Source organism: Budorcas taxicolor, chromosome 25, assembly GCF_023091745.1.
Source record: "Budorcas taxicolor isolate Tak-1 chromosome 25, Takin1.1, whole genome shotgun sequence".
NCBI lineage: Eukaryota > Metazoa > Chordata > Mammalia > Artiodactyla > Bovidae > Budorcas > Budorcas taxicolor.
Window position 1 is genome coordinate 43935720 of NC_068934.1, and position 12392 is coordinate 43948111.

Here is a 12392-nt window from a genome sequence, read left to right on the forward strand (position 1 = left end):
GAGATATCCCAGTGTCCTATCTTAGCTGCTTGGGATTAGAATGACAGGAGGCTGGAGCCAAAACCTGAGACTATTTAGACTAGAACTGCACTCAAAAGTGAAAAGAAATAGTTGGTGCCAACTTCAAAGTTACCAGAGGGGAAATACTGTTCACATCCTGAGAAAAATTTGCACATTCTCCATGCCCTAGGCATGGCAAGAACCCACGCTAGATTTGATAGTGTTTTTGGTGCTAGATGACTTTACCAAGTAGGCAGGGACCACCTGATGAGACTTAGGTTGCTGTGACAAAAACTGAGCCCTTAGTTATTCAGAGGGTTCTTCTAAAATGCAGTCACCTCTCTCCACAGACTGAGGACTGGGGCCATCAGAGCAAAGGAAATGAAGAACATTTGCTGGAAATGACAATCCAGAGAGGAAACTTCATGTGCTGTGCTACAGCTGGCTGGCTGAAAGAAGTAAAAACAATCCTCTTCTAGCTGGGGCCTGTTCCTGTTAATTGCTGCCTGCCTGCTTCAGAAACAAACACCACACACTAATTATTCTATTTGAAAATAAAGATTAGACAGCATAATCCCAAACAACCACATAGTACCAGTGGTTCAAAGATTCACAAGGTTATTTTCCAACATGAGTACTGCAGTCATGGTGACACTATGTCCCAGGAACATATCATTAAGTTGATGAGATCTTACAGATGAAAGGTCAGACTCTCAGCCAATTTTAGGTGATCATAAAACATGATGCCTTTAAAACAAAAGAAGAGAAGTTATAGGCAACATGGGATAGTGGGAAAGACGCAGGATTTGGAATTGGAGGACCAAGGCTTGAGTCCTAGCTCTGCCTCTTAACAGTCATTCGACCTTAATCAAGTCACTTAGCCTTTTCATTTCTCAATCTCTACATCTCTAAAAGGGGAATACACTTATCCCTGAAATTTCTGTGAGGATTAAATGAAATAATGCTGTAAAAAGCACTTCATAAATGCTGGGTAATTATATTAACATTAGCTCTTTTGATATATTTGAAGTTTCTCTCTTAATGCTTTACTAGAAAAGCAAACTCAAGAGAAGTGTTTAGCTTTAGTATCAGTACAAAATGTGACAAATCTCAATTAAGACTTTTTCCTTGAAATTCCCCAATAATAGATTTAAACGACACATAGGCACCGATGTTAGAGAGGGAAAGATTTTTTAAGGTTTTACTAGTTTGTCTCACATAAAGAAACATTTGGGTCACTACACAGAACTTGAATCAGTGCTGAATGCAATATGAAGATAATGATATGACTACTGAAGCTGAAGGAGAAGATCATACAGAAGTACTGGCATTAAATATATCTGGTGATACTTGATGGGAAAACCCTCCACAGTGTTAATAAAAGAGCTTTCATAAGCATTCATTAAAAATACACTTACTGAGCAGGTCTAACATAACAGGCTCTGTGACCACTAATGAGTTTGGGCCAAAAGAAAAAAAAACAGGGAAATCCCACTCATGCTATGAATCCAACATCCAAGTTTTAGAACTGAGGCTGAGGACAGAAGCTTGGCTTCTCCTTTTACCTTCAGAAGTCCTTGGCTAGTTTCAAAAGTCTGCCTGCCTTTGCTGAAATAGATCCAAACTCTCTGAAAACCTATATTTCCAATGAGATTCATGCTTGCCTATAGCTGAAGTGCCCTTCATTTCAGAGGAGACAAAAAGAAGTGAATTCATCAAAGAAGGAAATGACTGCTATAGGTCACATAACTCAGTATAGAACCAGGATTAGCCCCCAAGATTGTTGAATCCTTTGGCTGATACATTTTCCATAACACATCACCTGATTATTTTATAATGATCTATAACCCTGGTCAATTGCATAAATCTGGATAGCATCCTCAATTTGGGTACAAAGACATCAAGCCAAAGTGCAGCATTTCCAGATTAAAGCTTCTTAGGATTATATTTTGGGATACAAAGGGTTTCTTTCACATTTGTTTGTCTTTGAGCTCTATTTTCAAAAGGAACTATTCTCAGTTTCCTCACCTTGCAGGGTGACTAGGATGATTAATGAAATAATGCATGTATAATTGCTTACTGCAGTGCTCTATGCATAGGTTATTCAATAAGGAATAGCCATTTTAAAAGCAAAACAAATCCAAGAGTTAAGATATAGGACAAGAAGAGCTGATCTAAGACTACCCAAGATTCTTCTATGCCTACTGATGTCATTCTTTCCCATTAGACTTCTACCTACTCTTTCTGGTAAGACACAATCTTTAAAACATCACTGGCATTTATTCAGAAATATATTTGCAACTGGAACTGTGTCAGATTTTGTTTTGTTTTGTTTTGTTTGGGAGGGGAGAAGTAACTAAATCTTCTAACAGAGGGATAGGAAGGTGTCCTGAAATGAAATCAAAAGGCCTTAGTGAACAACTCAATAGGGCAGAAGGGAGATTAAGTCAACTTCTTAAGTTACTCTTTACACCTAAATGGCTCTTCCACTTTCATTTTAACCATCCTAAAAGCTAATGGAAGAATTATCTTTGGTCAATAGGTCTAGGCCTTTGCTCCTTACTTGGAAAAAGGAATAGAATGGTATCTAATCTCACCACCCTGCCCATTAGTTGTTGCTTGTTACATGAAGATCCTTGGAGAAGAAAATGGCAACCCACTCCAGTATTCTTGCCTCAAGAATCCCATGGACAGAAGAGCCTGGCAGGCTACAGTTCAAGGGGTCACAAGAGTCGGACACAACTTAATGACTAAACCACCACATGAAGATCAACCTATTAGCATTCATATCACACTGAATTCACTGCAGAACTCTAAAAATCCTAATCCCAGGAATCCTAAAAGCATTTGGATGTAAAATTGCAGGCAATGAGGGATATTTTATTCTTTGGTTACACCACTGGGTGAATTGCCCTGAAGCAGTACCTGCAAAGATTTTTAAATGATAAAAAAGCATCAGTACTTTCAGAGGGCAAATGGTGAAAAGAATATCCTTAGCTAAAGAGAAAGAAGCATCTCTTGCAGTTTTGAGCTATAAACTTTGAGTCCTTGATATACATATCTCAAGGGTCTTAGTGACAGAAGACAGACGAAAGTGTGAAAAGCAAGCTTCTAAAATATACAGCTTTGTTCTTGGCATGAAAAAATGGTAGATTCTGAAGAAATGAAGTTAATAAAAAACTATATTACTTTTTACACAAAGAGAGCAAATTTCACACAGGAAATCTGAAATATTTTACTGCCTTTAATTCTGGTGAGATACTAGGAAGATAAAAATTATATTCACTAGGTTTACAAAAAGATAAACCTGACATGAGGAGATCATCTAATTTGACCATGGTCATACATCAAGAGCAAGACTAAAACACAGCTGTATTGCTAAAGCAAGGTAGTCCCACTGAATTAAGGGTGTCAAGAATATAGTTACCTTATGAATTATCCTAGACTCAATATTAGCCTCAATTCTTTATATCTTTATATTTTACCACCTAAGTATAACTCTAAAATAACAGAATCAGGCATAACTGCTAAAAAACATAAAATTTAGCACTTTGAAAGATCATCAGACCATAGGGATCTGATGAATAAAATCTTACATTTATAAAAGCACTTTCAGTTTATACAATGCTTTTCCCATCTATGCCTATCTTATAAGATTCAAAAACATCTATTGAAGCAGGCAGGGCAGATTCAGCTAACTTATACTTCACGCTAAATGCTCTCCTAATTTTTATCTGATTTGATCCTCTCTATCTTGTATTCATTCAATATTTATTCATTCAGTTCACAATTATCTGCATATCAACTACGTTCCAGAAACTTAACTGCTGGAGATAAAGTGGGGAATAATAAGAACTCAGTCACTGACTGAAAAGAGCTTACAAATAATTTTAAGGATGATGACTGCTACAAAAAAGGACAGGGTGACAAAGGAACATGACAGAGAATCCTAACCTAGAATGGAAGTCAGGGAACTTTATGTAAGTGACTCATATTTGAAGGATGAGTATGAGTTGGGGAAGACACAAATGGTGGGTGGGTGAGGGGTCTGATGTAGGTACAAGAAAAGCAGATACAACAGTCCTCAGTTGAGAGAGACTGCTGTCTTTTCAAGAGAGAGAAGTATAGTACTTCTGAACACAGTTGGCAAGAAGTGTGACAAACTAAGACTACAAAGATAAACAGTGAGTCATCACACATTTGAGAGCCTACTATGTACCAGGCATTTCTTTCAGCAATGATAGAGCAGGTAATAAGAAAGACATGATTCTTTGTCCTTAACAGCTTAGATTTCAGGAAGTTTGGAGAGCAATAATAAATGCATAAATAAATCAATGTAATCTGAAGTACTGTACGTATTATGAAGAAAATAAAACAGGGTTTTGTAGTAGAGAGTGACTGGGAGACTGCTTTAGTGTGGCCAGTGAAGGTCTTTCAGAAGAGATCAAACTGATTTACGGGTTTAATGGAAAGTGAAATGACAAAGTCAAGGGGAAAAGCATTCCAAGCAGGAAAAAACAAGCACAGATGCCCTGTGATGACTGGTAGTTAAATGACAGAAAGGTCAGTGTGACTGGAGCACAGAGAATGAAGACTTGAGTAGAAAGAAATGAAGTCAGAGAGCTAGGCAAGAGCCAGATCATATAAAGGCTGCCAGCCATTGTAGAGTTGCAATTTTATGCTAGTGAAAGTGAAAGTTGCTCAGTCGTGTCTGACTCTTTGCGACACCATGGACTATACAGTCCATGGAATTCTCCAGGCCAGAATACTGGAGTGGGTAGCCTTTTCCTTCTCCAGTGGATCTTCTCAACCCAGGGATTGAACCCAGGTCTCCTAAAAAGAAGTGTAATTACTTGATTTATGCTTTAGAAACAGTACTCTGGCTGCCAAGAGAAAGATGAATTGAAGAGTTATAGTAGTCCAGCAGAAAGATGCTTCAGATTCTGACTTTGAGGTCTTAGTAGTCAGTAACTACTAATATTGGGGGTATATTTTAGACTGATGGACTAGATGTGAGAATCAAGAATGGCTCTTGATTTTGGCCTATGCTATTCAGACAGGTAATGGTACATACCCTTTACTGAGATGGAGAAGAATTCTGAAGAAAAAGATTTGCCATTCTAGGGAATTCTCTGGCAGTCCAGCAGTTAGGACTCTGGGCTTTCACTGCCAAAGGCCCAAGTTCAATCTCTGGCAGGGGAACTAAGATCCCATAAGCTGCTTGATGCCACCAAAAAAAAAAAAAAGATTTGCCATTCTCTTTCTGTTCTGGGTAAGCGTGAGAGGCCTGTTAGATATCCCAGTGGATGTGTCAAGGGGGTGGTCTCTTGGTATGCAAGGAGTGGAAATCAGGATAGAAATATAAACTTGAGTTATCAGTGCTTAGATGGTATTTGAAGATGGTATTGGAAGCTGTTTGAACAGTAAGATCATCCAGGGAGAAAATACAGATAGAGAAGGAAAGAGGGCCTTCCTCATAGGCCAGGCTATGAACTGTGAAGTCTATCCAAAGAACAATCAGAAGGCACTGAAGGGCATAATAAAGAGATGACATGATCACATATCTGTGGGTTTAAAAAAACAAACAAACAAACCAAAAAATCAAAACAATCCCTCTGATTGTAATGTAGGAAATAACCCAGAACCAGAACAGATGAAAGAGGCTCCGTTAGGAGACTCCTGTGGTTCCTGGCAGAAGCTGATAATAGCCTGGTTTATAGTGATGAGAGTGGAGATGAAGAGAAGTGGTCTGGTTTAGAAGACGTCTAGTCATGATTTGGTGACTTGATAGGGTAAGGAAGAAGTCCAGACAAGGATTGTGAGCTGCTTGAACAAACAATTGAAAAATAAAGATACCTCCTCCGCCAAAAAAGGAGCCTTAGAAAGTAAGTTTTTGAAGGGAAGATAATTGAGTCCATTTGGGGATATGCTCAGTCTTAAGGTGCCCACAAGATATCTAGACATTCTAGGTAGGCTGTTGGATATTGTGGTAGGTTTACTATTTGCAGATTAAGGAATTAAAGTTCAGAAAAGTCAAGGACATAGGGTCAAGTATACCTTTCCCAGATGCCAAGATTCAAGGACCTGAGTAGCTGAACAGAGAGATCTCACTGAGAGCTACGAGTCAAATATTGATACTTACTTCCTAGATTCAGTCAGGCATCTGAAAACAAGAAATTAATTCAAATCATTAAGACATGATGTGACAAGACATATTTCGATGAAAGAAGTCATGTTTTCATGCCAACTCCTAAGCCTGAGTTAGAGGATGGTTATGAGCCAGAATGATGGCTTTTGTGTGAAACTTTGTATTTTTAAGAGGCTGTGGTGAGGGGGAGCTGGGGGGCTCAGAAGCCTGAATCTGTGCCAGAGGCAGCACTTCGTGCTGGGTGTGGTGTGGCTGCAAGAACTCTACCTGGGGTTCCTTCACCTCCGCCCTGCTCACTCGCCTGTGGAAGGGTATCTATAGTTCGGCGCCTGCCTGTCTTCCATCCCTGCTCACTTGGTTACCCGGACCTGAGTTCCAGGCCGCCGCCCTAACCACGAGGCCCAGCGCTGGGCGTCCAAAGGGGCCCGGGGCTTCTAAGGCTGCCTCAGGAGGCGGCTGCGGAATGGGGGCTGGGCCCGAAATCTCCTTCAGAGAAAGGCGCCAACCTCACTAGAGAAACAGGCCGCTGCCAGTTGTTACCTCAGACCCAAGGACCTCCCAGGCGCGGCCTGGCTCTTTCTTACAAGGGTTCTTCGTGCCTCATCAAATTGGCCTCGGCCAGGGTACCCACTAAAGTGTGTTCTTTAAAAAGACCGGGCGCCGACCTCGCACGAAGCCTGGCTTGCTGACCTGCTCGCCCTCGCGCCCACAACTCAACTCTCGCCGCGGGCAGACCAGGCCTTCAGCGCACGCGCAGCTGCGCACCCAGGTCGCCAGGTAGGCGCGCTCCGAGGCCTGGGCCACCGTCTGCGCGTGCGCGCCGCTGAGACGCTGCCCGGGGGTCGCGTGAGACCAAAACCCAGGACGGCGTCCAGCCCGCGGGAGCACAGAATCCCAGTGTCTTTCCCTGGTTCCTGAGCTCCTGTTCCCGTTGGTCTTTCTGTGCCTGGCGTGGGTGGGTCTGGTACCGTGGACCGCGGAGCTCCTACTGTGTGTCGAGCATCGTGCTGGCGCTTTCCATACACGCGCTTCTTTTAACCCTCACCCCTGTACTGTACAGCAGTTATTAATATCCCAGTTCTAAAGAGGCCAGGAAACAGGAGCGACTTGTGGACACGCAAGGACTTGAACACTCAGATGAGGTTTTGTGACTCCAAAGCCCAGCACCTTCCCATCCACTTCCTGCTGATCAAATTCTGACTGCCCTGTGAATTATTAAACGCCGCAGTCCCACATCCAGTGGGTGTCCTGAGTTCCTGATAATGGACCTGCCTACTTGGGAGACACCCCTCGGCCACAACTCTTATCCCTGTAGTCCTGCATTCTCCAGTCTCCATTTTTGCTGTTCATGCCATCCCCTCTGCATGGAATACCTCCCCCTACCGTAAGGCCACCCCATTTTAAAGCCTACTCCATATGCTGACGGCTGAGTCTTGTGTATTTTTCATACTCAGGACCACTGAGCATCTACTATCAGCTAGTGCTCCACAAGGGCCTGGGAAAGCAAGGCAGGAAAGAGAGGAAAGAAGTGGGAGCAGGAGGGAGAGAGGAAACTAGATCCGAGGAGGATGCCTACCCCATCCAAAGAGGGCATCCGCCAGCCAGTCACCTACTGAAAGAAGGGAAGTGTGGCCTGGTAATGTCCAATCTGATTTTCTTGAGAAATCTCCCAAAGTGTTGGCGGGGCTTTCCTAGTGGTCCAGTGGTTAAGAGTCCATCTTACAATGCAGGGATAATGGTTGGGTCCCTGGTCCAGGAAGATCCCACGCTCTTTGGAGCTGCTAAGCCTGTGCACAACTACTGAGCATGCACGCTGGAGCCCAGGAGCCAGGAACTAAGGCCGCGCACCCGAGAGCCTGTGCTCGGTGTCAAGAGAAGCCACCACACTGAGAAGCCAGTGCACGGCAGCTAGAGAGTAGCCCCTGCTCTCCACAACTAGAGAAAGCCTGTGCAGAGCAATGAAAGACCCAGTGCAGCCAAAAATAAATAAAATTATTTTTTAAATAAAGTGTTGGCAACAGTTGAAAAACTTGAATACACTGTGTGGACTGAGACGAACACTTTGGGGGCAGACCTAGCTCTTGAGCCACCTAAATGTAGCTCTGACCTTGACTAACACAGTAAAAGTTGACCAAGTGGATACAGCTTGAGTCCCAGCACAGGGCACCTTCAGGCCACTATTGGGTGCACATCCCTTGCGCTCTCCAGGCCTGGGAACCAACAGAAAAAAACCTTTTGGGGTAGAGGTGGGATCAACGCAGGGAAAAGGAATCAGTCTGCTGAGAGCCTGAAGAAAACTGTTGTGTACCTGTGCTGGTTAATTTCTATCTATTTACCTGGACATTGTTTGTACCTAAGATTGGGGTAAGGAAAGTCATGAGTCTTACATGACCACCTGTGTAATGTGTGTGAAGATTTCCTGTGGAGGAGGTCCCCTGGCCAGGGATAAAGGACAGAGGAAGTAACCACTGTTTGGACATAAATAGCCCTCAGTTTCAACCAGCTTAGAGAGAAATAGACAAAAACCTAGGGGATTCCAGAAACCCCTGGGGCATTACTACAACCCCAAATGACCGAACACCCCACTACCAGTCATCTACAACCATGGAGTGTCAAGGGAAACAAAAGGAACACATAAACACTATAAAGGGATGAGACTGAACCAAAGTGCTCTCTGGCAGACACATATGTACACATACACTGCTATCGAGGCATGGAAGCAACATTTGGTGGGTCCAAGGTGAACTCTCAGCCCATGTGGCCCACTGGCATTTCTCCCTGTCCAAGGAGAGTGCCGGCTCCATATTGGGCTCTATCCTTAGTAATGAGGCCAGGGTTGCTTCCACTGGCTCACGCTGAGGGCCCAGAGTGGCATGCAGCTTATTGTTGTGTCTGACTGTTTGCAACCACATGGACTACAGCACGCCAGTCTTCCCTGTCCTTCACCATCCCATGGAGCTTATTCAAACTCATGTCCATGGAGTTGGTGATGCCATCCAACCATCTCATCCTCTGTTGTCCCCTTCTCCTCCTGTCTTCAGTCTTTCCCAGCATCAGGGTCTTTTCTAATGAACCGGCTCTTCGCATCAGGTGGCCAAAGTATTGGAGCTTCAGCTTCAGCATGAGTCTTTCCAATGAATATTCAGGACTGATTTCCTTTAGGATTGACTGGTTTGATTTCCTTGCGGTCCGAGAGACTCTCAAGAGTCTTCTCCAGCACCACAGTTCAAAAGCATCAATTCTTCAGTGCTCAGCCTTTATGGTCCAACTCTCACCTCCATACATGACTACTAGAAAAACCATAACTTCGACTATTACAGACCTTTGTTGGCAAAGTCATGTCTCTGCTTTTTAATATGCTGTCTAGGTTTGTCATAGCTTTTCTTCCATGGAGCAAGCCTCTTTTGATTTTATGGCTGCAGTCACCATCTGCAGTGATTTTGGAGCCCAAGAAAATAAAATCTGTCACTGTTTCCATTGTTTTTCCATCTATTTGACATGAAGTGATGGGACTGGATGCCATGATCTTAGTTTTCTGAAGGTTGAGTTTTAAGCCAGCTTTTTCACTCTCCTCTTTCACCTTCATCTAGAGGCTCTTTGCTTTCTGCCATAAAAGTGGTGCCATCTGCATATCTGAGGTTATTGATATTTCTCCTGGCAACTTGATTCCAGCTTGTGCTTCATCCAGCCCAGAATTTTGTATGATGTACTCTGCCTAGAAGTTAAATAAGCAGGGTGACAATATACAGCCTTAATGTACTCCTTTCCCAGTCCATTGTTCCATGTCTGATTCTAATTGTTGCTTCTTGACCTGCATACAGGTTTCTCAGGAAGCAAGTCAGGTGGTCTGATATTTCCATCTCTTTAAGAATTTTCCACAGTTTGTTGTGATCCACAGAGTCAAAGGCTTTAGCGTAGTCAAAGAAGCAGAAGTAGATGTTTTTTGGGAATTCTCTTGCTTTTTCTATGATCCAGTGGATGTTGGCAATTTGACCTCTGGTTCCTCTGTCTTTTCTAAATCCAGCTTGAACATCTAGGAGTTCTTCGTTCACATACTATTGAAGCCTAGCATGGAGAACTTTGAACATTACTTTGCTAGTGTGTGAAATGAGTGCAATTGTGCAGTAATTTGAACATTCTTTGGCATTGCCTTTCTTTGGGATTGGGATGAAAACTGACCTTTTCCAGTCTTGTGGCCACTGCTGAGTTTTCCAAATTTGTTGGCATACTGAGTGCAGCACTTTCACAGCATCATCTTTTAGGCTTTGAAATAACTCAGCTGGAATTCTATCACCTCCACTAGCTTTATCCATAGTAATGCTTCCTAAGGCCCACTTGATTTCACACTCCAGGATGTCTGGCTCTAGGTGAGTGATCACACCATCACGGTTATCTGGGTTATTAAGATCTTTTTTGTATAGTTCTTCTGTGTATTCTTGCCACCTCTTCTTAATATCTTCTGTTTCTGTTAGGTCCATAACATTTGGGTTCTTTATTGTGCCCATCTTTGCATGAAATATTTCCTTGGTATCTCTGATTTTCTTGAATAGATCTCTAGTCTTTCCATTCTATTGTTTTCCTCTATTTCCTTGCATTGATTACTTTGGAAGTCTTCCTTATCTCTCCTTGTTATTCTTTGGGACTCCGCATTTGGATGGATATATCTTTCCTTTTCTCCTTTGTAGGCATACAGCTACTGGAGGAATTCTTACCTGAGACAACAGGAGACCCTTTCATGGGAGCCAACACCTGAGCAGGAATGCTAAGTGCCAAAAATTCTAGGAGTGGAATTAGAGCAAGTGACATTATTGGACGAGGTGGGGAGGCTAAAGTGAGTATTTAACTTAGAGTGGATTTAGGAATTTGGAGCCAGTGATAAAGAGCTACTCAATATTTGCTCAATCAACAAACATTTGTTGAGTAACTTCTATACAAGCACTGTTCTGAGCCCTTAGGGATACCTTGGTGAACAAGCCAAAGTCAGCTGTCATTATGGGGATGTGTGTCACCTAGATGTGAAGGCTGTAGTGTGCTTTGGTGAATCACCAGGAGAGTTGTATGGGCTGATGACCCTGCTTAAGGAGCTAGAAGTGGAAGAGATACTGACTGCAGAGATGAGACAGTGGGAGAGGGCGCCCCTTCTGGGCCTGAGGACTGCCTTGTTCCCTGGGATTCTTTTGTCTTCAGTTCAGTTCAGTTGCTCAGTCGTGTCCGACTCTTTGCGACCCCATGGACTGCAGCACACGAGGCTTCCCTATCTATCACCAGCTCCCGGATCTTGTTCAAACTCATGTCTATCAAGTCAATGATGCCATCCAACCAGTCCATCCTCTATTGTCCCCTTCTCCTCTTGCCTTCAATTTTTCCCAACGTCAGGGTCTTTTCCAATGAGTCAGTTTTTTACATCAGGTGGCCAAATTATTGGAGTTTCAGCTTCAGCATCAGTCCTTCCATTGAATATTCTGGACTGATTTCCTTGAGGGTTGACTGGTTTGATCTCTTTGCTGTCCAAGGGACTCTCAAGAGTCTTCTCCAACACCATAGTTCAAAAGCATCAATTCTTCGGCGCTCAGCTTTCTTTATAGTCCAACTATCACATCCACTGGAGAAGGAAATGGCAACCCACTCCAGTGTTCTTGCCTGGAGAATCCCAGGGACGGGCAAGCCTAGTGGGCTGCCGTCTATGGGGTCGCACAGAGTCAGACACGACTGGAGCGACTTAGCAGCAGCAGCAGCATCACATCCATACATGACTAGTGGAAAAACCAACTTTTAAAAATTTACGTATAATACAATTCACTATTTCTGATGTATGTGTATGATTTTTAGCGTATGCTTAGACTGAAGGATAAATCAGGATAGAGAACAATTTCATCACACTAAAAAATTCCCTCAAGATGCAGTTAAACCTTCCTCTCACCCTCAACCACTGGCAACCTGTCCTTCATTCCTAAAGTTTTGCCTTTTCCAGAGCGCCATATAAATGAAGTCTCATGGTGTGTAACCAGGAATTAGGTTGTTTCTCTTATTGAAATGCATTTAGATTTATCCATGTTTGTTTTTCTTTTTTTTTTCTGGCCATCCCATGAGCAGAGTCCTAACCACTGGACTGTCAGTGAATTCCCTAAATTTATCCATGTTGTTGCATGTATCAATATTTAACTCCAGAAAAAAAAAAAAGTTAACTCCTCTTTATTATTGAGTGCTGTGCTAAATCACTTCAGTCGTGTCCAACTCTTTGCAA